The sequence below is a fragment of the Notamacropus eugenii genome, chromosome 7, assembly GCF_028372415.1.
Source record: "Notamacropus eugenii isolate mMacEug1 chromosome 7, mMacEug1.pri_v2, whole genome shotgun sequence".
Taxonomy (NCBI): domain Eukaryota; kingdom Metazoa; phylum Chordata; class Mammalia; order Diprotodontia; family Macropodidae; genus Notamacropus; species Notamacropus eugenii.
In genome coordinates, this window is record NC_092878.1 from 169,235,438 (window position 1) to 169,258,954 (window position 23,517).

The 23,517-nt window shown below is 42.2% G+C and overlaps 1 long non-coding RNA gene across 1 annotated transcript in view; it reads left to right on the forward strand.

The window, feature by feature from the left end:
• The window catches only part of LOC140515051 (uncharacterized), a 92,061-nt gene extending 69,022 nt beyond the window's left edge, over window positions 1-23,039 (forward strand). The window contains exon 3 of the long non-coding RNA XR_011970822.1: window positions 22,602-23,039. This is a non-coding gene — a long non-coding RNA (uncharacterized lncRNA). The remainder of the gene's footprint in view (window positions 1-22,601) is intronic.
• Window positions 23,040-23,517: the final 478 nt, after the last annotated feature.

Consider the following 23,517-nt stretch of genomic DNA (forward strand, 5'->3'; position numbering starts at 1 on the left):
GAAAACATAGTAAAAATGAAAGAAAAATGGGACCTCAAATTATGTTGTAAATAATTATCACCAAAATTGTTTTATATTGAGTTAAAAAAGTAGAGGAGTCCATTAGTGGAATGGATTAGATGAGAAGGTGTCAGAAAGAATTGACCGTGACAATCCAGTATTTGATAAACCCAAGAACATAAATCATCTATCAATAAATTAATATTTAATATGAATTTTGGGGGAAATTAGAAATTAGAAAATAAAGATTAAGTTTAGATCAACAAACCAAATACCAGCGTGACCGCAAAGTGGATGTATGATCTGAATGTTAGACATTATGATATATAAATTTAAAAAAAATATTGATCAGATACATTTTACTGCTATGGTTGGAGGTGGAGAGGCAATGACCAAATTCACCAAAAGAGAAAATCAGAATTTTAGATTTCATGGTCTTTTCACTGAAAAGATTCTGAAAGAATAAAAATTAGTACAGCCAAGATAAGAGTGGAAATGATTGATTGGGGGAAAAAATCTTTGCATCAAATACATCTCTGATAAAGATCTGACAGTCAGTAGTTATAGGCTTTTAACATATACATATGTAATCAAAAGACACTGCTTAATAAATAAGTGGCTGGAGGATATAAACAAACAGTTCTGAAAAGAAGAATTGAAAACAATGAACAACTCTGCGGAAGATCTAGGAAACTGGTCAAGATGGCAAAGGATATGAAAGGGTATTTTCCTGCATTGCTGCTGAAGCTGGGACTGCGTCTGGGTGTAGCTGGAAGAAACCTTAGAAGTCATTGAATTAGACTACCTTGATTCATAGATAAGGAAACGAAAGCCAGGAGAAAGTTAGGTGACTTTCCCAGGGACACACAGCTAAATGTCTGAGGCAAGATTAGAGCTCTGGTCTCCCAGACTCTGAATCCTGAATTTTATCATGTTATCTATGTCAAAGTTTGGGAGCAGAAAGAGGAATAAGAGAACCCTGATAATTGTTATGTTTCCACCTCTCTGACAAAGATGATGAGGAGAACAGAGGTATATTGAAACCTGTGCCTGGGTGGACTAACTTGGGTGCTTTCTTTTCTGCTGGTTAACTCTTGAGATTCAGACCCTTTCTTCATCTCTGTGCTGGCAAAAGAGGCACTTGGGGGCTGCTGAGATGCCAAGGCATCTACTACCACATGAGTTTGAAGCAACAGACTCTGGGGATTAAGAATGGATATTATTGGGCCATGGCTACCACTGTAACCACAGCCCAAGAGAATTTGCCTGCAGCGGTTCTTCCCTTTGGATGCAAGGAACAGAGAAGACAGAGATCTGCCAGGGGTCATTGCAGATGGTGGCTGGTGGTTGTAACTGTCATGGAGCTTGAGATGCTAATTGCCTGGTATGGAAAATATTCTCAAGTCAGGGCTAAAGTATGGCAATGAGCATCATTGACTGGCAGATTGGGGGCTTGACAAGACTGGTTACTCTTGTGACTCCTGCCAAGCTGATACAGAGGAAAAGAGAAGTATCCAACTCCTTGCTCTCATCTGTTTCCTCTTTGTTTGGCTGCTTCATGATTTCTGTGCAAGGAAGAAACTATTTCTGACTGATATGGAATTCCAGCTTAAGGATGAAATGAAATTATTCCTCAGGTTTATTTTTTAAAAGGACAGTCTATAGATCTAGGGTTCCAGTCTCCATATCTGGAAAATCTCTTAACTGATTCAACTTTCTATATTTCTATTACAAGGGCTTACTTACTATAACTTACTATAACCATGTGGTTTATTAAACTAAGCAAATTTGTGAGGAAAACCATAAAGTTCTCCCCTCACAGAGTGTTTAGCCTCATTGTCTTCCTCAAACTGCCTCTTTTAACCTCTCCCAATGTTCCTTAGGGTATCAGGGGGACTGTTATCCTGTTATAAAGAACTCTCTTCTTGGAGATGAACTCCCCTCCCCCCCCCAAATCTTGGGAAGCATAAATGAAAAGGACTTGGTTCTGGGAATCTCCTAGGGTCAGGTACACAAAGAGGAAACAGGTGAGCCATGATATTTGTAGAGTTCAAACCAAGCACTGCAGTTAATGGGGAATGAAGACTTAGCTGGGACGTTCTGAGCCCTCTCCAAAGGAAGGCTTTGGGTGGAGTTCATTGGTCCATCCTCCAGCCCTCCAATCACAGGGCAAAGGCAGCAGAGGGTGCTGAGGAGGCATTGAGTTGGCTCAATCTCTTAGATTTCAGGTGATAAGCTTATCTGGGGGAGATGTGATGACCAAAGATTCAAAACCAAATAGAGCCACTGATAGAAAATGAAGTGGGCTGGGACGTTCTGAACCCTCTCTAAAGGGAGGCTTTGGGAAGCCTCCAATCAGAGGTGAGAGGCAGCTGAAAGCCCCTTGAAATTAGGGGCTAGTTTCTTGGTTTTCTTTGTGTCCCCAGTGTCACAGTACATATTGTCTGGTACATAGTATGTGCTTAATTGATGCTAGTTTACTGACTGTCAATGATGATCAAAGAGCACTGGGGTTTTGATATCTCAAGTTTTCTCATTGGTGGTCTCTTCTGTTCTCTCATGACATGAGTGGGTGGGAAAAAAAGGCAAGAAGACAGATGTTCAGGAAGCAAGGTCATCTTCTGCAGTTACTCAGCAGCATCTCTGGCCTTTTTCTGTTCAAATGTAGCCAGGTCAATGCCTTGCAGGAGCTTTGAGGTTCTCCCTTATAGGTGGAGCTGCATCTGGGGCCATCACCAGTCACCCTGATCTATGTCTGATGACTTTGCACAGCTGTTTCTCACTTAAAGCCAATTTACTGGCAAGTCAAGATATTGTCTTCCTGATGTCATTGGTCCTTTTTAAGAATGGAGGATGAACAATGGCTCATAGTAGGGACCTTGAACCATTTCTCCATCACAGAGAGGGTGGAGGTGGAAGAGATTTGAGAGATAGTGCTGTCTCAGGCCTAATCTGCAGAAGCTGTCACACCATACCCACCACTGGCCTTTGCCAATGGGTCCTTGACTTCTTGTAACCCCTCCAATGAGTCTGATCACACCAAATCATTAACAACCGAGTAATGGTTTTTAGGGACAAGGGCTCTTACTTAGATCTCCTTTTAGTCTCTTGAAGTTTTTAGCCATTTTTCTCCCACCAAAGCACAAATACATTCACACTCAGGTTGCTCAGCTCCACAAAATGACTGACTGCGAAGGCTGGGCATGGATTGATGAAGGTCTTTTCTGGTTGGCTACAGAGAGCAGAACTACAAGACATTGTGGGTTTAGACAGATTCCGGCTGGATACAAGAGCAAACATTTTCATAATTAAAGCCTGCTAAAATAATTAGAGCTTCTTTGGGAGGTGATGGCCTCACCTGAGATGGAGGTCTTCTTACAAAGGCTGGATGGTCACAAGGATACTGGAGAAAGGATTCTTGGTTTAGCACTAAATAATCTCTGAAACATTTTCCAATTTCAAGATTTTGTTATTATTTAAAAATATTTTTCTCCAAAGATGTGATTGTTATTCTATTTACCAGGAAAGGCTGCTCTCTTCCCAAAGGTTCAGCGTCTGACCCAGAGTTCACTGTGCATTTTTCTTACTTTGGTCTAAGAGCTGAATTTTGCAAGGCATGAATGAGAGTTGCTATGCAGCAATCTGCCATGTTTGTCTAGCATCAGCTGAGATCCCAGAGCAATTCAGGGATTTAGCCTTCAATTTGACCTGACAGATCTCTTAAAAGATCAAAGAACAACTCATTTTCCAATTAGAAAGAAGACAGCTTATGTAAAGCTTTGGTTGTCCTAAACCAATAAGATGGTCCCAATATACATGCCAATGTCTTAAGTGGAAAAAAAACCTGACAGGATGATGGACCTATAGAGAAAAGTTAACTTTCCAAATCCTCCATTGACAATGATAACTCATCTATAGGTATACTACACATGTGTTTCATGTGAAGCACAGACAAAATAATTTCTAAGGCAACTTTCATGTATATGTCAACTTTTTTGTTGGACAATACATTATTTTGCTTTGTTCTTCCCTCCCTCCTTCTCTCTCCTTCTTTTCTTCCCTCCTTCCTTCTTTCCCTCCCTCCTTTCCTTCCCCTCTTTTTCCTCCTTTTCCCTCCCTTATTTCTTCCCTCCCTCTTTCCTTCCCTCAGTCCCTACTTAATGGCTGCATGCAAGGCTAGGTGTGGATTGATGAGGCTCCTACCTAAGGCTTTTCTGCTTGGCCACAGAGAGCTGAACTAGGAGCCATTGTTGGTTTAGACAGACAGATTCCAGTCAGATAGAAGAGCAAACATTTTCATAATTGAAGCTTTTTAAAATAATTAGAGTCCCTGGACCCAAGCTTACCTTGTCCTATTTTCAGCTCCCCGCCTCTCATTGCTCCTAGCTCTACCATCTGGGGTTAAATAGATTCTTTCCTTCTTGCTCTTCCATCCTTAAGCTTTCTTCCCTCCTCTCTTCTTTTTTTCCCCTTACATTATTGGTAAATAACTCTCCACTCCCACTTTCCCAAGAAAAGGTGAAGGATTCATTTAGAATTATTTGGAAACTGTATAAGGCCCTTTTGACCAGGCCCATGGCATGGTGTTCAGGTCTGGAAAAGGAAATAATAATGCAGATGACTTCCCTTATCCCATGTGGATCAGAAAACTCACCTAGCCTGCTCTATCCACATTTCTAAATTTACATTTAAAAAATTTTTGAGTTCCCAGTCCTTTCTCTGTCCAGCCCCTCTCTCATCCACTGAGAAGGCAAACTATATGATATTCATTATATATGTCACCATATAAAACATATTTCTATATTAGCCATGTTGCAAAACCAAACCAAATAAAAAACCAAACCCAAAATCAAAAACCCCACAAGAATTAAGTAAAAAGCAATATTCTTCAATCTGCACTCAAAGTTCATCAGTTCTTTATCATCGTGGAGAACATTTTTCATTATGAGTCCTTTGAAAATGTCATAGATTATTGTATTGATTGGAGTAGCTCAGTCTTTCCTAGATGTTCATTGTTACAATGTTGCTGTTAACATGTACAATGTTCTCCTGGTTCTGCTCATTTCACTTTGCATCAGTTCATACTGGTCTTCCCAGGTTTTTCTGAAACCATGCCCCTGGTCATTTCTTAGAACACAGTAATATTCCATCACAATCATCACAACTTGTTCAGCTGTTCTCCAATTGATAGGCCATTCTCAATTTCCAATATTTTGCCACCACAAAAGAAACTTATAAATATTTTGGTACAAATAGGCACTTTTCCTTTCTCTTTGATCTCTTGGGGATATAAAGCTAGTAGAACACACTCCATCTAGCTGGGTCTAGGCCATGCTATAGTCATCTACCAGGAAATGAGGGCCTACGTGGGTGTTTGGACATCTGATCTGCACCATCACTATGGAAGGACTTGCCTTCCCATCTTTGCCTTCCCCTCTACTGGCTCCCCGTTTCCACTAGGATAAAATTCAAGCTTCTCTGTTTGACTTTTAGGATCCTTCACAACTTGTCCCATCCTATCTTTCCAATTTTCATTAAACATTAGTCTTCTTCCTACATTCTAGAATCCAGTCACATTGGCACTCCATCTCTTCCTCTTCATGCCTTTACCTCATGCCTAGAATGTATGCCCTCCTCATGTCTACCTCATGGAATCCCTCGCTTCCCTCAAGTCTCAGTTCAAACCCTTCCATTGGCAGGATTCCTTTCCTGATCACCTCCAATCTTATTGTCCCCCCAACAGCCTGGAACTTAACTGTTTTGTAATTATTTTCATTTACTCTGTAAGTCCTTGTGGTCTCTCCCCCATCAGAATGGAGGCTTGTTGAGAGGAGGGAATGTGTTATTCTTTGGAGCCACAGAGCCTAGCCCAGTGCTTGGCACATAGTAGGTAGGTGCTTAATAAATACTTGTTCACTGATTCCACCTCCTGTGTAGGAATAGTAATTAAATCAGTGCTACTAGTATGTGGGACAGTTATCTGTTCTGTCTTCACTCATAATCTCTGTGACTCCTCAGACGAACATTCCATGTCTGTTCTTCACTCCCTTCTCTATGTTGTCTCCACCATTAGAATATAAGCTGCTTCAGGGCAGACTGTCTCATGCTTATTTTTGTATGCCCAGCACCTAGCCCTGAATCTGGCACACATCACAGGTGGATTTGAATCTCAGCTTTACTACTCACCAACCCTGTGACTGTTGGCCAAAAATGTTATGTAGCAACTTTGTGGGACCTCAGTTTTCTTATTTGTAAAATAAGAGTATTATACCTCCAGTGTCCCTTATAACTCTCAATCTTATGATCCCAAACTGGAATGAAATGGAACTGAGCTGGGAGGCAGAAGACCTTGGCTTTGCAAATCCCCCTAAAAGATCCCTCAACATGCCACTTGCAAGTATAAAGGCTCATATATGTGGCATCAGATTTCTAGACCTGTCTTGCACTGGGGAAGGGGTTTCTAGCCTTGCAGGATGGAAGTTTCAGGTCATAGCTCTTTGGTTTCAAAAGAGGAGGCTCCAGTGACATTTTCTTTACAGATGCTGGACTTCACTGCTGTCACAACAAGATTATTGCATGTGAGATATTTTCTCTGACCTGATGTGACTTTAGAAAATAATTTGAAAGCTTCAGTTCATGCCTGGTTATGAAGGAGATTCTTCTGGACCTTGGAGGACAACACTCATTGCTTGTGGCTTACACAGAGAAATGAGCTTGTCCAAGGGAATCAGTGTCACCTTGGCATGATCTGAAGTCAGGATGCTGACAATCTACAGGATTAGTAGGCTGTAGATTTTGACAATGAGATTGTCAGGATGCTGCAAATCTATAGACCATACAGTATCAGCAGATGGTCCCTGTAAAAAGAGATTGGCCTTGGTAAAGCTCCAGAAGATGTGTGCCTTTCCTGTAACAACTCCTTGAGGCGCCCATTGTTTTCAAACAGTGTCTCTCTCAATGACCAGAAATCTGGTCCAATTAAACAAGCATTTATTAAACACCTATTGTGTGCTATGGTCTGGTGTTACACAGACAAGAGCAGTGCCTGTTCTGAAGGACTTTGACTCCACTGGCACCTGTCCAGGCTGCAGTCCAGACTTCCTCTGGCATGTCCCCACATGGTTCCTTGGTTCTCCCTCCTTTCTTTTCAGATTCCTTTTAGGTGCCCTCTCACTCCATTAGAATGGAGGCTCCTGGGAGCCAGGGACCATCTTTCTATCTGTATTTGTATTTCCAGTGCTTAGTACAGTGCCTGGTACACAGTAAGTGCTTCATAAATGTGCGCTGACTTGAGTTGTTGAATGTGCAGTCAGATCAATTGAAATATGAGATAATATAAATAATCCTAAGTGCATGCTTTGCAAAACGTAATGCACTGAACCACTAGATGCATGTGGACATTTGAGGAAGGGCAGGAGCATTAGCCATGAGGGGATCAGGGGCAACTTCCCACAGGAACACATGTGGAACCTTGGAGGAAGCTTGGGTCACTAAGAGACAGAAATGAAAAGGAAAGGAGCTCCAGGCAAAGGGGACAGCTGATGCAAATGTGCAGAGATGGAGATAGAAGACTGAGTTCTGGCTGTAACCAGTTTGACTGGAATATAGACATCATGAAGGGAAATAAGGAAAGGTAAACTAGAGCTATATTGTGAAGGACTGTATATTCCAAACTGAGGAGTTGGTATTTTATCCTAGGGGCCATAGGGAATCATTAAAGGTTCTTGACCAGAGGAGTAGGAGGCTGTCTTGTCCTTTAGAAAGATGATTTTGGCAAGTATATAGAGGATTAATTGAAGATGGGACAGACTGGGAGGCAGGAGTCCAATTAGGAGGTTGTTTTAATCATCCAGAAGAGAGGTGATAATGGTTTTAACTTAAAGTGTGAGTAAAAAGAAGGGCAAGAATGAGGTAACATACATTGAAAAAAAAAATATATATATATAGGTGATATTGAAACAGAATTCACAAGATTTGGCAGCTGATATGGGAGTGAGGGAAGAGATCATGGTCAATGAATCCGGAGAGAATTTATTGAGCACCTGTTGTGCATCAGGTGCCAGCTAGATCCGGAGATTAAAGAAAAAACAAATGAGTGCCCACCCTCAAGCACTTTGCATTCTATGAGGGAACAACATGTGGATGAATAACTGAATGTAAAATATAAACAAAGCACATAAAAGATAAATTTTTAAAATTTTTTAAAAAATTTATTTATTTAACTTTTAACATTCATTTTAACAAAATTTTGGGTTCCAAATTTTCTCCCCGTTTGTCCCCTGCCCCCACCCCAAAACACCAAACATTTTGATTACCCCTATCACCAATCTGCCCTCTCTTCTATCATCCCTCCCTTCCCTTGTCCCCATCTTCTCTTTTGTCCTGTAGGGCCAGATAACATTCTATACCCCATTACCTGTATTTCTTATTTCCTAGTAGCAAGAACATTACTCAACAGTTGTTCCTATAACTTTGAGTTCCAACTTCTCCTCATCCCTCTCTCCCCACCCATTCCCTTTGGCAAGGCAAGCAATTCAATATAGGCCATATCTGTGTAGTTTTGCAAATGACTTCCATAATAGTCGTGTTGTATAAGACTAACTATATTTCCCTCCATCCTATCCTGTCCCCCATTGCTTCTGTTCTCTCTTTGGATTCTGTCCCTCCCCAAGAGTGCTGACTTCAGATTGCTCCTTCCTCCCATTGCCCTCCCTTCCATCATAGCCCCCCACCCTGCTTATCCCCTTTCCCCCCACTTTCCTGTATTGTAAGATAGATTTTCATACCAAAATGAGTGTGCATTTTATTCCTTCCTTGAGTCAAATGTGATGAGAGTAAACTTCATGTTTTTCTGTCACCTCCCCTCTTTTTCCCTCCACTAAAGAGTCTTTTGCTTGCCTCTTTTATGAGAGATAATTTGCCCCATTCCATTTCTCCCTTTCTCCTCCCAATATATGTCTCTCTCTCCTCTTAATTTCATTTTTTAAAGATATGATCCCATCCTATTCCATTCACTCTATGTTCTCTGCCTGTGTGTGTGTGTGTGTGTGTGTGTGTGTGTGTTTATACGTAATCCCACCAACTACCCAGATACTGAAAAGTTTCAAGAGTTACAAATATTGTCTTTCCATGTAGGAATGTAAACAGTTCAACTTTAGTAAAGTCCTTTATGACTTCTCTTTACTGTTTACCTTTTCATGCTTCTCTTCATTCTTGTGTTTGAAAGTCAAATTTTCTTTTCAGCTCTGGTCTTTTCATCAACAATGCTTGAAAGTCCTTGATTTCATCGAAAGACCATTTTTTCCTCTGAAGTATTATAGTCAGTTTTGCTGGGTAGGTGATTCTTGGTTTTAGTCCTAGTTCCTTTGACTTCTGGAATATCATATTCTACGCCCTTCCATCCCTTAATGTAGAAGCTGCTAGATCTTGTGTTATCCTGATTGTATTTCCACAATATTTGAATTGTTTCTTTCTAGCTACTTGCAATATTTTCTCCTTGACCAGGAAACTCTGGAATATGGCCACAATGTTCCCAGGAGCTTCTCTTTTTGGATCTCTTTCAGGTGGTGATTGGTGGATTCCTTGGATACTTATTTTGCCCTCTGGTTCTAGAATCTCAGGGCAGTTTTCCTTGATAATTTCATGAAAGATGATGTCTTGGCTCTTTTTTTGATCATGGCTTTCAGGTAATCCCATAATTTTTAAATTGTCTCTCCTGGATCTATTTTCCAGGTCAGTTGTTTTTCCAATGAGATATTTCACATTATCTTCCATTTTTTCATTCTTTTGGTTTTGTTTTGTGATTTCTTGGTTTCTCATAAAGTCATTAGCCTCCATCCATTCCATTCTAATTTTGACAGAACGATTTTCTTCAGTGAGCTTTTGAACCTCCTTTTCCATTTGGCTAATTCTGCTTTTGAAAGCATTCTTCTCCTCATTGGCTTTCTGAACCTCTTTTGCCAATTGAGTTAGCCTATTTTTCAAGGTGTTATTTTCTTCAGCATTTTTTTGGGTCTCCTTTAACAAGGTGTTGAACTGCTTTTCATGCTTTACTTGCATCTCTCTCATTTCTGTTCCCAGTTTTTCCTCCACCTCTCTAACTTGATTTTCAAAATCCTTTTTGAGCTCTTCCATGGCCTGAGCCCACGGAATACTTATTTTGGATGTTTGGGATACAGAAGCCTTGACTTCTGTATCTTTCCCTCATGGTAAGCATTGTTCTTCCTCATCCAAAAGGAAGGGAGGAGATATCTGTTCACCAAGAAAGTAACCTTCTATGGTCTTATTTTTTCCTTTTTCTGGGCATTTTCCCAGCCAGTGACTTGACTTCTGAGTGTCCTCTCCACACCCATGTCACTTCCAGATCCACCCAGCCAGGGCTTGGGGTCTGAGATTCAAATGCTGCTTCCCAGCCTCAGGGCTTTGGGCGGGGGTGGGGCTGCTATTCAGTGTGAGATTAAGTTCAGGTGCTCAGGTGGGGGCAGGGCCACCTCACAGGCTCAGTTCCCTCAGGGGGTTTATGTGGAGACCTTCAACAATGGATCCGAGCTCCTGCCTGCTTTGGGAGCCCTTGTCTGCTGCCGCCTCTGCTGCTGCCTCCGCTGCCTCCCGAGGGGGCCTGAGTTATAGGGACACCCCACTCCCGTCTCGGGGATCTGAAAAGACCCTCTCACTGACCTTTGGCACCTGTGGGTAGAGGGACCTGCAGGGCCACTGGAGATTCCACCCCTAAAGTCTGCTCAGATCTGCTCTTCTCGGTGCTGCAGGGCTAAGGCAGGGCTGGGCTCTGCTCTGGGTCTGGGGCGTGACGGACCTTTTGTGTCGGTTTTTCAGGGCTCTCTGGAACAGAAATCTCCTCTACTCTGTTGTTCTGTGGCTTCTGCTGCTCCAGAATTTGTTGGGAGTACTTCTTTACAGATATTTTATGCGTTGTGGGTTCAGAGCTAGCATATGTGTATCTTTCTACTCCACCATCTTGGCTCCTCCCCCAAGATAAATTTTTTGTCAGGGGCCAGGGCAAGCAGCCAATAGGGTTAGAAAAGGCATCATATAGAGGTCGTATTTGGGCTGAGCTTTGGAGAAAATGGAATTCTAAGAAGCAGAGGTGAGGAGGGACTGGATTCTAGATCTGTGCAAACACATGGGCATAGGAAAAAGAAAGAAGAACAGCAGCTGAGTTGGTTTGGTTAAACCACAGAGGACCTGAAGAGAGTAAAATGTAATGTTTGGAAAGATAGACAGGAGACAGATTGGGGTGGGGGTTGAGTATCAACCAGAGGAATGACTCTGAGGTTGTGAAACCTGGTGCCTGGACAGATACGATATAATCCATAGAAACAGAAAAGTTTGGAGAAGGTGTGGGTTTAGGGGGAAAGGTATTTAGACCATACTGAGTCTCAGATGTGATCCTTAGAGATACCTAATAGATAGACCTAATAGATAATGCAGGACTGCAGCTCAGTAGACAGACTGGGGCTGGATATATAGATCTGGGAGCCACTTGCATAGGGATGATCATTACATCCCTTGGAACTATTGAAGTTTCCAAGGGAAGACTTGTGTAGAGAGGAAAAAATGGTGTAAGATAGAGATCTGGGGAATATCCACAGTTAGGGGGCACAGTATGGATGATGATTCAGCAAAAGAGACTGAGAAATCATCAGATAGGTAGGAGGAGAATGAAGTAGTAGTACTGTCATGAAAAAAGATGCCCAGAAGGTGATCAAGTAAAAGTTATTGTATTTAGAAATACATTTTTTTCTTAAATCACCTTTTAAAAATTAAATTTTATTTTATTATGAGTTCCAAATTCTCTTCTTCCATGCTCCTCCCCCACTCATTGAAAAGGCAAGAAAAATAAAACCCATTACAAATATGTTGCTGCTCTTTAGTCATTTCAGTTGTGTATAACTCATTGTGACACTAGTTTGGGGTTTTCTTGCAGAGATACTGAAGTGTTTTGTGCTTTCGTTCTCATTTTACAGATGAGGAAACTGAGGCAAACAGGATTAAGTGATTTGCCTATGTTCACATAGCTAGTAAGTATCTGAGTAAAGATGTGAACTCGTGAAGATGAATTTTTCTGACTCCAGCCCAGTGCTCTGTCCACTACCACCTACTTGCCCTTTACAATAATATATTGGATTGCAAAACAAATTTCTGCATTAGTCTCCCCCCAAAAAAGAAAGAAATAGAAGAAAATATGCTTCAGTCTTTACTCTACATCCATCACTTCTCTATCTGAAGACAGAATGTATGTTTTCTCCTGAATCCTTTGGAATTGTGGTTGGTCATTAGGTTGATCAGAATGACTGAGTCTTTTCAAGTGGATCATTTTTGCAATTTTGCTGTTACTGAAGAAATGGTTCTCTTGGCTCTGCTCACTTCACATTGCATCCATTCATACAGGTCTTCCATTTTTTCTGAAAATATCCTCACATTATTTCTTAGAGCACAATAGCATTCTATCACATTCACATTCCATGACTTGTTCGGTCATTCCCCCATTGGTGAACATCCTCTCATTTCCAATTCTTTGCTACCACAGAAAGGGTATCTATGAATATTTTTTGTACATATAGGTCTTGTCTTGTTGCCTATTGTCTAACACTTCTACTACAATATTGAATAATAATGTTGATAACGAACAGCTTTGCTTCACCCCAGTCTTATTTGGAATGGCTTGTCACCTATCTTGTTTAGAGAGACACTTATCAGTTTAGGAAAAGCTGTATTTATCTTGTGATTTCTGGTGCTTTGAGCAGGAATAGTCATATTTGTCAAAAGCTTTTTCTGTATGTATTGAAGTAATTACATGATTTTTATTGTTTTTGTTACTATGGTCAGTTACACTTATAGTTTTCCTAATACTGAATTGATCCTGAACTTGGAATGATGAGGTAGAGGCTCTGGAAACCCCCTTGAACTCTTCTTGAATCTTACCTCTCGATCAGGTATTTGCCTGAGGCTATAGTCCCTTCGACTGGTCTTTCATTATTGCTTGGCCCAATTCTCTGTTACCCTTAACCTAGCTCAGGCCTTCATTGTCTGTTACCTCTGGATTGCCTCCCAACCTTGATCCTCTCTAAACCCATTCTCTTGGTTCCTGGCCTCAACCCCTAGTCACCCCACTGATGGCCACTCCCATCAAGATCCTCCTCCAATCACCCCAGTCTATTGGCCACTCCCATCAAGATCTTCCTCCAATCACCCCAGTCTATTGGCCACTCCCATCAAGATCCTCCTCCAATCACCCCAGACTACCTGACCAGCCCTGGGTCCCTCCCACAGTCTTTCTGTATGTAATATCCATCTTGTTTCCATGAAGGTGCTCAGATTCCTGAAGACTCTAGCAGATATTCAGATAGCTTGAGAGTCTAGCCAACATGGCAGATCTTTAGTAAACCTTGTCTTTCTTTGGGTGAAAGAAGGCTTAGGTCGAATTCATTTGGGCAGGACTTGCATGTTGCTCTTTTGGGGTCCCAGCACCCCTAAACTTCAGCCAAACTCACAAAGCCAGTGAATATCAGAAGTAGGATTGGAACTCGAATCCCTTTCACCTCCATATCCACTGTCCTTGATGTCAAGTTGGTACTTGTTTCCTTTGTCATAGTTTGGCTGCTTTATTGATTGCCTGTGCTGCTGCATGTGAAGCCCATCTCTGGGTCAGCTGGGCATTTTTCTCCTCCACATTACAAATGGTGACCTCAGGAGCAAGCACTGAGCACTTACTGGATCTTTTAGAGCCAGTAGAGATAATGGATTCTTCACTGGTGTAAACGCGATGTTTAACCTGGGGCATTGATTAAAAACACGTGCAAAACTCAATGCACATTAAAAGGGACTCTGAGCCAAGCGAGAAAAGGTATTCTGCATAGGTCAGAGAACGGTCACAAATCCACTTTCAGTACAAAATCAGAATCAGATCAGTGGGCCTTCTGATGGCTTTTTGGACATCCACAGAGTTCAGATAAAGATACTTCAATAACCATACCAAAGTCCTATACTCAGCCCACCCAGGTGATCAAATTGACTTCCAAAAGCAGATTAAGAAGAGATGTTCTGTCCATATGGACGACCCTCAGTACACACACATACACATACACACGCACACAATTATGAAATGTATATCTTAAAGACAAACTAGGATTTTTTTTCTCAGAATATACAAGGAAAATTTTATTGAAAAAAATCTAAAGGCAGTGTGTGTGTGTGTGTGTGTGTGTGTGTGTGTGTGTGTGTTAACTGCCAGGAGAGAAGCTCATTGTACTGCCTTCCAGTTTTTGTTTCGGGCACCTGAGCAGCACACAATGTACCACTTATTAGTCAAACAAAAGATTCCTTCATTGGCCCCAGGCTGGGAAAGATGACAGCTGCAAACTCTGAGCCCACAAGGCTGGGGAGTTTGCTGGAGACTCAACAGGAAATGATCTATTCATGCCGACTTAGTGTCTAACCCCATTTAATTCACCCCAAGTAAGATTAGCCCCTGCTAACGCATGTCCGCATTTCCCGGTAATCTTAGATGACTTTTCTTGTGAGAGTCTTGGGGAAGAAAATGGGGAAAGTCCATTGCATCTGTGATGGCTAGAAACAGTGGCCATCCTTGTTTTCTGCCTTAAGATTATGACATCACACTCCCAGATGAAAACCACATTGACAAATGACAATCTTCTCAATGGGAGGGACAAGTCTTTGCGGAACCTAAATTTAAAGAAAATGTGAGCCAGATCTTCCAGATTTTAATTTCCTTTATATACTTCAAGTGTGATTCAAAATGCTACCTTCATGGCTCTCCTCCAACAAAGAGTCTCTTGTACATGTGTTAAGACCATACAAGATTCCTTGAGAGATACAACAATAGAACTGTGTTCAATGACTCTCTGATTATTGATATCACATAAGGCACATGACAAGAGAGATGGATGGATGTTTATCCAAGGTATCTGCCACCCTCATGGAGGATGCCAAACAGGGAACCAAAGTGGAATTGTTTGTAAGCAATGACATTCCCTCCCCACGTGCAGGAGCATCAACAGGAGTTGATGGGTGACACTGTGCTTCTTGCAATGGGTCTAGAATATTGCAGAGCCTCCCAAATTAGAACCAAAACCATTCAAAGGACCTCAGAAGATGAACAATCTACACAGGCAAAGCCAAGTGGTGGAAAATTGACCAGCTTGTGTTATGGTATTGAAGGAAATTCAATAAGTCTTTATCAAGTATGTACCACATACAAAATGCTTGGCAGATGCTGGGGTATGTAAAGTAAAAAATGAGAGAGACCTCAAGGAACTTACATGCTACAGGTGGTTGAAGAGACCATTGAGCTGCTTATCAGCCCCTACTTTTTGAACACACACTGTAGATGGACAAGAAATTAAGTTCACAATTGAATTGGGGAAATGGCATGACACTTTCAGCCATCTCAAGCGACCCCATGGAAGAAATATTCATCTTTTTTTAAACATCAATATTCTTGTAGCAATGCTGTACAGTCCTACATCATGAATTATTTCCAGTGACTCAAAGGACAACACAGAGGGGACATGTATAGGCTAGAATACATTACCAACAAGGCTGTGCACAAGAAATGGCATGAAGTCCAAGAGAGTCATCATCAGAAAAGGAAATGATCTCATTCTGTAAAGAGTGAGGGCCAACGGAACAATTCCAGTAGCAACACCTCAAACACCTAGAAGAAGAGACTTCTTAGCCTGTGGGTACAGACTCTGCAAAGAAATTAAAGGAGGATATGGATGAGTTACACAGAATAAAAAAAAAGAATAGATGAGCAGCAGTCTGTACCATCAGAGAGGCCACCTAAGATTCCAAATAGATTAAGAACTTCTTTTGCATCTGGTTTAGTGCCTTTGGTTAATTGGCTAATTCAAAAGAGGTGGAACTGATAACGGTATCAGGGCTACTTTAATTGGAGTAAGGGTGACTGATTCATTGATTGATCCAACTGATACACCCCCTTCCCCTTCAACCTTACAACATTATCTTGGGTTCAAATAAGTGCTTGAAAAGGTATTTTTTAACAAAGATCTTTTCCTCATTTATTACTATTATATATGATAAAAATGATTTTACCATTAGGATTTATTATGCTAATCATTTTTTCTAAAATTGAACTAGCTTTACATTCTTGGCATAAGTACTGCATATACGAAATGATTGACTTTTTTATATGTTGCCATACTTGATTGGTTTCTAATTTCATTTGCTAGCTTGTATTGATGTTACAAAAAGTCTTTGCTTACCTTTAATCACTCAACAAACTACCATGCATTTTTTATTTTAATATTTTATTTTTCCCAATTACGTATAAAACCATTTTTTACCTTTTAAAAAAATAATTTCAAGTACCAAATTCTCTCTGAGCCTCAATCATTGAGAAGGCAGGCAATTTGATGTAGGTTATATATGTGCAGTCATAAGATGCATTTGTAATCATCTAAAAGTGCCAGGAACTGGGCTGGGCACTAGGATACAGACACAAAAGAGGAAGAGGACCTGAGTTTTTTTATAAAAGATTTTTCAAAGAGATTCAGAAACAATCGAACTCAACCTGTGTTTGATAAGGTGGAAAACATGCCAAGGGAAAAAAAAAGCTGCCTATTTAATAATAATTGCTGGAAAACCTGGAAAGCAATCTGGCAGAAGCTCAGACCAGCACCTGGCTGAGGGTCAATCCATTGCTGGGCAGGATCCTGGTACTTTCTTTGGGCCATGTTGACATATCACAAACTCCAGCACGGACCTTAGCTCCTGGATCTCTGGTGGTTTGCTCTCTTAACTCTTTGAAGTCTCAAATTTGTAGGCTTTTCCGACACTCCTTTAACTAAGATAAAGAAAGAAGAAATACAAGGAGGCCATGAACAGACGCTCATATTCACAGACCATATGCCAACTTGGATGGAGAGCACCTGGTGTCTCTCCTATCCAGAGGCTTACAACATGTACTCACTTGACCAACAAGGCAAGAAAGAAATACTCAAACTGATCACCTGGACGTCTTTCGCATGCATGCTCAGTATGTCCTGGTATATCATGCCCTATTAAACAGGCATGGGGCTCAGTCAGTGAAAAAACATGGAAGCAGGAGACTGAGTATCCTATATGAGGCTTTCTGTTTCATCAGGAGACAGTTTCTAATCTTCCTCTTTGCTAAGATCTGATCAATGCATTTATATTCTAAGTCTTTATTGTTTGTGGTTGATATATCTCCCTGCCCAGTAAATGAGGATGAGCATGGCATCAAGGTCAACTGCCATACTGATGGTAAATTCTTCAATTTGAAAAGGCTACAAGCCAAGACCAAAGTGGAGGGAGTGTTGGTGCATGATTTTCTGTTTGCAGATGATTGTGCACTCAATGCAGCCTCTGAAGCTGAGATGCAACAAAGTATGAATCAATTCTCTGCTGCCTGTGCTAATTTTGGCCTAATAATTAACACCAAGAAAACACAGGTGCTCCATCAGCCACCAGCACACCATCCATATGTGGAACCATTGGTTACAACAAAGAGAGAAATTCTGAATGCTGTGGGTAAGTTCACTTACCTTGGTAGTGTACTTTCCAGGGATGTACACATTGACAGTAAGGTTGATGCACCCATTGCCAGAGCTAGGTCAGTGTTTGGGAGGCTCTGAAGGAAAGTTTGGGAGAGAAGAGATATTAGACTGACTACCAAACTGAAGGTCTACAGAGCCGTTGTGTTGACCTCATTGTTGTATGCCTGTGAAACATGGAGAGTCTACCAGCGCTATGCCAGGAAAATGAATCGCTTCCATTTGAACTGTCTTAGGAAATTCTAAAGATCACCCGGAAGGATAGTACTAGACACCGAAGTCCTTGCTAGAGCTGAACTTCCAAATATTCAAACTATGTGTCAGAGAGTGCAAGTCTTATGCGCTGGCCATGTTGTTCGAATGCCAAATGTACGCTTACCAAAAAGACTATTTTATGGAGCCAGCTTTTCACACGGTAGTCAGAAGAAATGATACAAGGACATTCTCAAGGTCTCTCTTAAGAACTTTGAATTTGACTGTACAACATGGGAGACTGGCACAGGACCACTCAGCATGGCGTGCCCACATCAGAAAGGGCGCTGTGCTCTGTGAGCAAAGCAGAATTGAGACAGCACAAAGTAAATGCAGGATGTGCAAATTTGGGGTATCCACCCCAAATATTCATACGGACTATCTGTGCCCAACCTGTAGTAGAGCATTCCAAGATCACATTGGTCTGATCAACCACAGTCGGACACACTGAAATTTCACTTTATCATGGTGATGTCATTTTGGTCCTCTTCGAAGACGGACAGCAACCAACCAAACCACATCAGTGTTTGCTTGCTAAAGGGTATTTGGGATTCTTTTGGTCTGCTCACTATGGTAACTGAGATACACTGGTTAAATTTCTGTATGAAAATATTGTTCAGCTAGTTCTGGGATGAAGAGTGCTGCAAGAGCCTGAGCTTTACTAGCAGCCTGTAGATACACATCTTTATTGCTGTATATAATTATTTCTGTCCCTTCTATTCCTTCCAAATAGGATTGTTTCATTCTTTGTACTTGGATCCCCAATGCCTTGTACATTGTACATAGCAGGGACTTCATACCTATCTACCCATTGATTGGTTAACGTGCTAGACATATAAATAACGAAAGCCCCGCTTTCATTATTCAATTTCTTTGGGAATTAGCCTGAACAAACCAACTGGGTGCTATTTTGTGAAGTAGAATGACTTACTGGAAAGAGCCCTAGACCTCAAGTCCCAATTTTAGTACCTTGTGATGTTGGGCAGGTCCCCTCTCTGGGTTCCGATATCCACACTTTTAAAATGAAGGACTTATATCAGTGATGTTCAAGCTTCCTTTAAACAGTAACTATCTATGAGTCTATGTATTACACACCTCTCCCACCCACCATACCCCCACTTTTGTATATGTTGCAACCCCTCATTGAACTGAAGCTTGGGGGAAGTAACTGTTGCCTTTTTGAAATCCAAGAACCACAGTGATATTGCTTTGATTCTGGTTCATCTTCTGTACTTCATTGATCTAGTTATCTATACTAGAAGCAGACAGATTTCATGCTTGCTACTTAATAATATAATTTGGGGTCATCTTATATGACATGCATTTCATCTCAACTTTCCCCCTTGTTTTTTCTTTAAGATTTCAGAACTATTGTTCTTCCAAATAAATTTTAAAATTAACTATGTCACTAAATCTATAAAGAAATTTTTAGAAAATATTGAGTTTTGTTATATTGGCATGGCCCAGCCATGAGCACTGAATTCCTCTTTGGTTATTTAAATCTTCCTTTATTTCTGTAAAGAGTGCGTTGTGGTTATGTTTATACAAATCTTTCTCCCCTTTCTTAAATTTATTTTTAATTTATGGAATAAAACAAGCATTTCCTCAACATCATATCATAAAAAATGTGACTGCACATGAAATTGCAAATATTTATGGAAGTCTTACAACTATCTTGGTAGGTTAGCTGGCAGATATTGTAACAATTTTGAATGGAATTTTTCTTATTGTTGGCTTGTGGGTTTTGTCTTTATTTTGTGGGAATGCTAGTGACTTTATGGATTTATTTTTCATCTTTATTTATTGACACTACTGTTTTATTGAAACTTTATTGAAACTATGGTTTTAATGCTGCTTTATTGAAACTCCTGTTTCAATGACTGTCTTGGATATTCCCTGGACTTTTCTAGTCTCCTGCTATCAATGAACTTACAATAAACTAGACAAGTGTAATTGCCGTCATGAGAGACACATGTGCCTGCCCAATTCCGCCAGAGCATGTCTGGCTAGCACCATGAGAGGAGCCCCAGTTGAATAGATTGGTCCCCGAGATCCTGTCACACAACCATAATGTGAGAAATGTGTGAAAAGGATGAAAAGATAAAAGTGCTCTAGGAACATTTGAAACAAGATAGATGACTTTCAGATAGGGGCAGTCTGGGGAGGCTTAATGGAAGAGATGGAGCTTGAACTTAATCTTGAAGGAAGATGGGGATTTTGATAGGTCTGGTAAAGGAGGTTTTATTCCAAACAAGGGGAACAAGCCTGTGTCCAATGTAGAGGGATTGGAGGCAGCAACTTGGGCCTGGGTAAAACCCTGTTGATGTTAACGTGAAGATAAGTTTGTCAAGTTTTCTTGTGGGGAGTGGTATGGGAGGATCCATACCTAGGGTATCATTGGTATTGGGAGTTTCCAGTAAGGAAACTCCCTCCACTAATGAAAACCAGCAACTATTCAGCAACTTATGGTTTTAAAGAGTTGTGGTGGGGGCAAGAAGTTATGTGACCTGCCCAGTGTCATACAGAGGTGAGATCTGAGACTGGGCCTGGAGTCAGGAAGACTCATCTTCCTGAGTTCAAATATGGTCTCAGACACTTCCTAGCAGGGTGGTCCTGGGTTAGTCACTTCACCCTGTTTGCCTCAGTTACCTCATCTGTTAAATGAGTCCGAGAAGGACATGGCAAATCATCCCAGTATCTCTGCCAAGAAAACCCCAAATGGGATCACTAAGAGTTGGACATGACTGACAAGTGAACAACTCAACAACAGCTTCCTTATTTGAGGCCCAATGGTCTATCCACGGAGCCAGCCAGCTGCCTCTAGACTAGAAGGTCTGTGAGGTTGCTCCTAACTCTGAGATTTGTTGATTTTGTGAAGACCTTTCACATGTTGAAGTCCTTTCACTCCAGCAGTTAATTAATGAGCTCCTTTCATACTGAAAAAGTTTACACACTTGCCTAGGGCTCGTCTTCCTTCTAGAAAGCTACTACTTTGGATTGGAGAATTAAGCGTATTGTTTTATATGCTTCCAATTAGGCCAATCCTCCTCCTCCCACCTTTGGTGATCAGTTAAAAAGACTGCCTTTGTAAATCCCCACCACATGTATTCTCCATGTTGATTCCAGAGGGTTCAAGTTTTTTTCCTAAGAAATTCTTGAACACATCTTCCTTTTTTGATGTGTGTTGCCAAGAACGACTCACTTTCCCTAAGGAATGGGTGCCTCCTCATGTCCCTGAGTTCTGTGTGCTCTGAGCACTTTGAAATTAGCATTCTAATTTGATCTTTATTTCTCCTTTGGGCAGTATTTTCAATTTCAGAGCGATTGTTGTTTAGAAAATATCCACTTTTATCTAATACGTGTAACTAGAATAGTTTCTATTACTTTGTTAAGTGTATCAGGACAGGAGAAACGTTGACTTTCCAGCCCGCCTTTCTAAGCTGACAGCTCATCCCAGGGCTAGGCGGACGCTCCTCGGGAGAGGGGACGGCTACATTGTAACCCCTCCTTGGCCCGCAAGTGTCCAGAGGGCTCCCAGCTCCTGGAAGGAGCTCCAGGTGCGAGGACAGCCCTAGCGGGACGCCACGTGGGCCCCGAGCCTCGCGCCTCCCGGGCCCCGAGCCCGGCGCCTCCCGGGCCCCGAGCCCCGCGCCTCCCGGGCCCCGAGCCCCGCGCCTCCCGGGCCCGCTGGGCAGCTCCGGCCGGGTCTGCCCTCGCGGAGGGGCCTGCGCTTCTCCCTCTGCTCGCACCGTGAGGCCCTCACGTCACTGCCCTGCAGGCCTCGTGCAAAGCGGGCCTCCGCCATTGGCCTGGGAGCCCCTCGAGGCTGCTCAGGGAGGGCTTATTGATACTGTGTATCACGCACTGCCCTGCGCCTGAAACAAAGAAACCAAGCACAGCCCGCAGTCCTGCTCCGGGCAGCGCGCCATCTACTGGGGGAGACAACACGCACATGGCCACGTGCCTGCGAAAGTGACCAGAGCAGCGGCTCGTGATCCACGAGGGAAAGCTAGCGCTGGTGGGGGAGGGGCCGGGCTCCCGACGGAAGCGGGGCTGGGGAAGAAGCCGGCTGCATGGCCGCCGGGCCGTTACTTTTGCTCTCAGCGAAATCTTTATTTTATTTATTCATTGTTATCTATCTATCTTTATTTATCATTTATTTATTATTATTTATTAAGAAGTGACCTAGAAAAGCATTATTTTTTAAGGAAACAAAAATTATATAAAGTCTAGATATTAAGCTTTTGAGATATTATTAGTGTAATGTGCTGGACCGAGTCCCAAGAATCCAGCCCCACCTTCTCTGACCCTCAAGGCCCCGACGTCACGGCCCCTTCCCCATGACGTCACGCCCCTCCCTTCCCATGACGTCACGGCTTGTCCCTCCCCACGACGTCACGGCCCCTCCCTCCCCATGACGTCACAGCGTTGGCTACTCCCTGCTCTTGCAGACACGTGTGCACCACGTGGCAGGGGCCCAAGCTGAGTGTCCTGCAAGGTCCCTGCCCTCATGGCTCTTCCAGCCTCAATGGTAGTGGACTGCCGGGCCCAGTGGGGAGAGAAGGGGATCTCAGGGAGTTCCCCACCCGTGGGGCGGGGGGGCTGGATCTTCAAGGAAGCCCGAGAAAGAGGTTGGAAGGGGGGGACGCCACCCAGAGCGAGGGGTCCTACTGATCACGCCTCCTGTGCTCCTGGCATTCAAAGCCCCCCTCAGTCTGGTTCCAAAATGCCTGGGACTCTGACCCTTTCTGTATTATTACTCTCTCCCCTCAGATTAGGCTGTTTGATGCCCACTGATCAGAGAGTGCCCAAAACATCTTGGAATACTCCTGCTCTGTAGGAAATGACAAACATGAAGAAACTCGCATGAACTGACGCAAAACGATGAGCCAAGATGACAAACTAAGCCAAGGACACAAGACACCCAAAGGCTGCAACACTGGGCATGGAAGTGCCAGAGCATGGTGCCTAATAATGGCCCTTCTTGGCAGAGGTGGGCGACCATGGGTTTCACACACTGCATATACTGTCAGAATTGAGGGAGGTGCTGATGCCTTTTGTTAAAAAAAAAATTAAAAACATCTTTCTTTCATATTCTTTGTTATAAGAGTAGAGGGAGAGATGGAATGGATTAGGAAGTGAATGATATAAAAAAGCAAATGGAATTTATTCAATTTTTAAACGGATTCAAATAAAAACAATTTTCACCTGTTTTTGTTTTGTCCTTTTTAATCTCAGTTCCTTTGGTCATGCTATCCTGCTATGTCTAGATCCACTTGGGGGCAAATGACAGAAGAAATCTCAAAGACATAGTTCAAGGTTCTCAAAAGATTAATCATTCAATCAACAATCATTGATTCAGCATCTAGTATGTGTCAGGCACTATGCACTAAGCATTGGGGATACAAAGAAAGGTAAAAACGCAGAGCCTGGAGGAATGGAGGAGACTCTGGGCATCATGTCAGAGAATGAGAGATGAGGAGAAATAGAGAAGAGGAAGCTTGCAAAAATAGCCGCATTTTTTTTTTCAGTGAAGTATGAAGGAAGGTCCTCCAGGGGAAAGGATGGAGGAAGAGGCAAGGGGGAAGGCTTGAGGAGAAAAGAGAAAGCTTGGAGCAGCTGCTGTAGTGAGTGGGATAGAGAACCCAGGAGAGAAGAGTAGACTTGCCTCATTGCTAAGAGAGCCCAG